The sequence below is a fragment of the Strix uralensis genome, chromosome 8, assembly GCF_047716275.1.
Source record: "Strix uralensis isolate ZFMK-TIS-50842 chromosome 8, bStrUra1, whole genome shotgun sequence".
In the NCBI taxonomy this organism is placed as follows: domain Eukaryota; kingdom Metazoa; phylum Chordata; class Aves; order Strigiformes; family Strigidae; genus Strix; species Strix uralensis.
The window spans coordinates 10,529,783-10,536,053 of NC_133979.1; positions in this window are offsets into that span (position 1 = coordinate 10,529,783).

Here is a 6,271-nt window from a genome sequence, read left to right on the forward strand (position 1 = left end):
ACAATTGCATCAGACATTGCTACTGGCCTGGTCTTCGCTAAATATTTGAGGAGGAAGGGGGAGAGGATATATATTTAGACATATGAACTGTCCTCTGGACTGTCATCAGTTAAGCCTGTAACATTCAGGAGAAGCCCCCTTTCCTCATCCCCGAGATAATGTGCCACCTGTGTTATATACACCTTTTTTTGTTGCTGTTGCATTCTTTGGGAAAAGAAAGAGTCCTGCTTTGTCTTGTATATAGTTTATAATGTTGACAGCACCCATCACCTGTGTGTTACTGTCAGTGTTACAGAACTGTGACCTCTTTTGATTTTATTCCCCCTTACTTCTCAATTTTAGTAGCTAGTATCAAAGTTACAAATCAGCCATCCTCCCGACCTCAACTCGTAGCTAGTTGCTCTTCTTGGGTCAGCATCCTAAAGGTGTTTATGACGAAGAGAAACGATTGTGCACTTCACTGCTTCACTTCTCCCTTCTCTGCTAAAGCTAATTTTCTAACAACTGGGAAATGATATGAAGATGAATTTCCTGTTTAAGCACTTCCTATAGGGCAAGCATTTTTTGTTTACTTTTTTATAGCACTTGTTCAAAGACAGAGGATAAAGTATTAGCCAAATGCTGCTGGCTGAGGAGGAAAATGAAAGACAAATTCACAGGATTATTTGTAATCTAGATTGTTTCCTCTTTGATCTTCAGTGAAGTGTAAACTCCTCTATTTACAAATCATGAAGTTTTCTTTTTGGAGAACATTTTGGTCTAACTTTGACAATAGAGAATAAAAAAAAACTTTGTATGAACTCCTGGTGTGTTCATACACCATGAATTATATGGTTCTTTGACAAAAACTTGATTAATGCAAGCTGTGTCTAGAAAAAAGCTCTGATCACCAGATTCTACCCTCAAGCCCTGCAGCTTCAGAAACTGGTTAGCAAGTGAAAATGTAACAAGTGAAAAATGCTGAAATGCTGGAGGCAAAGCAGGTGATAAGCAAGGGCTTTATATTCTCTTTGTATTTGCTGGAGCTGAGGGCTAATAGACGAAATTGCCAAAAATGTAGGGTTTACAAGTAACCAAAATTCACCAGCTTCAAAATTATTTCAGTGAAGTTTCAGCCTCATTTCATTGGAATGACCCATCATTCAACCAAGGGTGGTTTTCCTTGTTGAGAAGCAATGTTTCTGCCAGCTCAAATAATGTTTTGGGTTTTTTTTTCTAAACCAAATAAATCCTTTGAACTCACTGTTGTTATCCCAAGCATTAGGGAGGGATGATACCCAGAACTAATCTCTAATATTGCCTAGGACCAAAAAATCCAGACTGACTCTGTGGCAGGTGCTAGGTTTGAATCCCAAAGGTGTCAGCCAGGTCTAACACTAACACACTGGGCAGTGCTGTGCTAATTCACTGCAGATGATCAGCTGGTCCATACCTGATTTAACCATGAAGTGTAGACCCATAGCCTACAGCCCCTCTCACTCCCACCTTGCTTCATACCAGGGCAGAAGCCAGGGATCAAATTACCCCTTTAAACATGGAGAAAAAGAGTGTTTTCAACCCCACTAATGCCTCTTGAAAAAGTGTCTAACTCCTGCAAATAGAGATGTAAGAATAGCCGAGTTTGATGGGAAATGCTGTTTTATCCCTCATAAAGCTGTAGCAAGAGCAGACCTCCAGGCAGGACAAGCTCATCAACTGCGCCAGCTTCCAGGGAAAATGGAGCATCTTCCTTAAATATTTCTGTTGTGTCAAACACTTCAGTTTTGGGAGTTTCTCTCCTGCTTTAGTTTTCTTTACTTTGTCAAATCAGCCCCCATGACCAAGAATTCTCCACTCTGCCAAAACCAAACATATTCGTAGGAAGTAGGTTTTTGGTTGTCGCTTTCAAAGGAGTCTGATTAAATTAAAACCACTAACGTACATTTACTGTCTCCAAAAAGATCTTTTGAAAGTTCCAGCTTCCATTTTCTGTAGCCTGTCGCCCAAACCAGGGACACCAGAACAAAGCTTTAATTTTTGTCCTCCTCCTTCCTCAAAAAGCTGTATTTACCTTTATTTTTTCTGTCTCCTGCTAACCTCAGTGCATTTGTAGGCTATGGATTACTTTTCCAGAGCAGAGCAACTGCAAATTGAATTAACACCCCTTCTGATATTGTTCTCTGGTGCCAGTCTAGACTGAGCTGATGAAGCAAACAAGGGTGGTAATTGGCAGTGAGACCAGATCTGGACTTCAGCTCTTCTTTAAGTAATGTCCATGAAAGTGCAATTTATGTCAGTGGGTGTTTCAGGCAGAGAATAGTCACTCTTGTACCATCCCAGGTAAGACAGGCACATCTTCTCTGCCCATATACCATGGGGATGGAAAGGGCGATGTCAGCTTGAATCAGAACAGATACAGCCTTACCGTAGGTCACAATGGGTACCACTGCATCCGTCACAGGAAGGTCAAAACAGGTGGATTATGCCCTGCTTCCGCAAGGTGGGAACAGGAAGCGCAGGAGATAAGCTCGCTTGATCCAGCACTAGATTTGCTGTCATCCTCTGGAGGGAGACGAGACCTTCCTCACTGAGCCACGGAGGGAAATTCTTCCTGTGCCTCGGTACAAAAATTCATTTTAACATTCACTGACTTCACACATCTCAGCCAACCCTTGTGTCTGACTCCCTTCATCCCCTGTCGTATCCCTGACATCCTCACAACAGGTTTGGAGCAGCTACTGGGAAGTTCCCAGATGGAGCATTTGACACACCATTAAAACCATGGACATCAGGATGAGGCCAGCATATCTCAGAAAGCAAACTGGGAGAGGAGACATCTGTATCTCCATCAGTTCCTAGGGATGTCTGTTCGGTATCATCCTCATCTGCCTCTGTGTGGTGCAGCTGATCGAGGTGCAGCTGGTCCTGGACCAGGGCATGTGAATATTTCTTACGTGGAGATAATTTGTCCCATTATGAATCAGGATGAAAATGTCTAAAATTTAAAAATAAACAAAAGAAAAAATATATTGCCTTAAATATATACGAGCCCCTGAAGTATTTTATGCCAAGATTGGGTTTTATCTTCTTATGGTCAAAATTAAATATCCACGATGGGAGTAAGCCAGAATTGATTTGGAAATGCAAAAAAGCAGGCTCCTGGTTTGCAAAAGTTTAATAATGAATTATCTGTCAAAACTGACTCTTTCCTTCATATTGTTTTAATGAGTGTGGGCTTTTGGGCTTTTTCTGACCAAAAAAAAAAAAAAGAAAACCCACAGGGAGAAATTCCCCATCCAATTCAAGCCTGTGTATGTAGTGGGAAGACCAAAGGGAGCAATTCTGTATCATTCCTCCTTGAACTTTACAAACCTGAACATTTTTTCAGGTAGGAAGAACTCCTGCAAATCTCCCCTGATTTGTGATCTGAGGTCTGCTTGTTGCCTTTCCTTCCACCAGCCCCAGCTATTTAGGAAAATGAGGTTGTTGATGGAGTCTCAGAAACAAAATGGAATGAAGTTCCCTTCCCCTCATTGTCCAGGCAGATATCTGATGCATTTTAACAAACACTGCAGTTGGATATAACAATTTCTTCCATCACAGGCATAAAATGCCTGGAGTGTAAACCGGAGATCCTAACTCATCTGGTAGATGAACTATTATGGGGGGAAAAAAAGCTATCTACCTTCTCTGGATGATGTGCTAACCTGGTGCCAGGGCAGGGCATTCCTGGTACAGTTACAGCTGCAGGGAGATAAACATAAAAAGAGAAGCAACATTTTGTGTTTTGTAATGCATACAATCAAGTTGATTTTTTAATGTATGAAAGGAATGCCAAATAAATGTACTGCACGGCACGGAGGCTGGGAAAAGCATACGCCCATACAGTCCTTTGAAAACAGTGATGGAGAGACTGGAAAAAAATCTTCCTAATACTTATTATGAAACAGGTTATGTATCTGGAGATTTCCTCTGCAAGTCTTTTTCCCTCCCTATGGCTTTGCTTACGTTACCTCTCCTTGGTGAACCAGGTATGGGTCCAAACCCTCCTTACTGAATTTTGAAAGGTTTTAGCTATGGTCCTTGCAGGATCAGGGCCCAGGAGAAAACAGGTCACAATATTCAGGGTAAGATTTTGCAGTTAAATATCTTCTACTCTGCAAGAAAAGTCTGATAGGTATTAATAAAATAAAGGAGGTATTTAAACAGTGCAGGAAAAATACTAAATACTACCAGTGAGAAAAGATACAGTAATGATGCTGAGAGGCAGAAAGGGAACCTCTTTTTTCCATTTTTTTTTCTTTTTTCTTTTTTGTCAGACAAGTGGAAATATCCTTGATGGTGAATACAGGAATAAAGAGAGAGAAGTTTTGCCTGTATTTCCCCCACCAAAAATCATAATTTGCTGTGTAGGAAACACAAAAACGCTCCCAAACACAAAGATAACCATCAACAAGCAGATCCTGCTACATCTCATTTCTCATTTAGGTATTTCACCATGTGAAGAATTTTAATCAGCTCTAGGATCTTGTTGCCACCGCAGTCAGTCAAAATCTTGTTGTCAAGTCATCTTTGTTGAAGAAGTGACTGGACACAGAGGAGGGACCTGGAACTATTTCAGTCCTTGTGTGCCACGTGTGGTACTTCCATTGACACGACAATTTTGAGCAATTTCAGGACACTTCTGAAGAGTTCATATGTAAAGGATTAAATAAACCTCTGTAGAAAGGAAATGCAAATTCAAATCCAACATATTCTATTAGTTTAATTACAGTAGCTATGAAACATAACTCAATTAAGCTTGAAAAAAGTCAATTACAGAACTTTCCTGCTGGTTTTTACAAGCTGTGTTGATTTTTCTTTTCCTCCCTCCTTACTCCTCCATGTGCCCCTTGCTGATTTTTTATGATCTGTTCCAGAGCAACACAATACATCTCCTATGTTTTCTATTGAGTGAAAATAAGCTATTTCTCTGAGCAGCTCTGCTCTCAATCCAAATCCATAGCAGAGGGATAAGAAAAGGTTGGTGCAATAAACAAAAAAAACAACCCAAACAAACACATTTCCAACAAAGCAAGATCAAACAAACAAAAAAAAATCCCCTTCTCTGATGCGTGTGTGTGACTTTCCCACCATGTTACAAAACAGCCCAGTAATGATTAACGGCCTCTGTTTTCCATGGACTTTGCAGATGCGCTGTATCGTTCCCAGCTGCGCAGATAGCAGCGTCTGCCTTGTCCCCTGCTTTCTCAGGCTGCTGGGGGAAGAGATGCAAAAGCTAAGATGCTAATGTCACCTCTTCTGCGTATGGGTGCCTCTCATTAATGAAGGCTCTTGTTAATGCAAACACTGAACATGGCCTCAGGACTTTGTACAAAGTTCAGGACATGTCCCAGGTCATGCAAACTTACTGGTTTCAGAGGAACCTGCTGTGACTTGTAAAGTAAGACCCAGACACTACATAAAGTAAGACCCTCACCACCGCTGTGATGCCATGGTGGAATAATTGCACCAATTTCAGTGGAGCTATGCCACAGCTAAGGATGAAATTTAGCCCCCAAGTTAATTTGTAAAGAATGTAACATCTGTCATATACTAACAAAATCATACTTTTTTTTTTTTTTTAAATAATCTGGGCTCCAAGATAAAAGCCCTCTGGAAAAGCTCTCTAAGACACACATTAAACCCATAGCAAGTTAAATAGTTCATTTGGTGGGTGCCCTGCAAATGGCCAAAGCTTTTTCTAACTGCTCTAGCAATTGAGTAGTGCCATCTCATACAGCAGAACTTTAGATGTGTCTGTGCAATGGAAAATAACTTTTTGGTTTATTTTCTCATGCCAGGAGGCAATCACATTTTTTTTTTCCCAGCTTCTGACCCAAGGCGTACAGTTAGCTCCAAAGTGTAACCGTGTTTGTGTGTCAAACCTATCTTGCAAAGGAACAAAGGCTTTTAAAGGAGAACAAAAAGAAAATCAAAGTAATATACTGTACAGATTGCTGTAAAATTGAGCTGTAGTGTAAGACCTTGTGCTTTAGAATTCACTATCAAGGAACTCAAATGTGTATCATATTTATTTATTCTGGTAGGTAAAAGAAGAAAAAAAAAAAAGAGTTTATATTCATTTCCAACAAGCTGCAGCATGACGCTATGTACCAATTGTGCCAGTCCTGCTTTCTGTAAAATTATTGCCTGTTTTCATACTCCGCTAATAAAAAAGAAAAAAAAAAAACCCAAGGAAAATTTATTTTGCGGATCCTTCATTAACAACTACCTGAGCTGATTGGCAGGG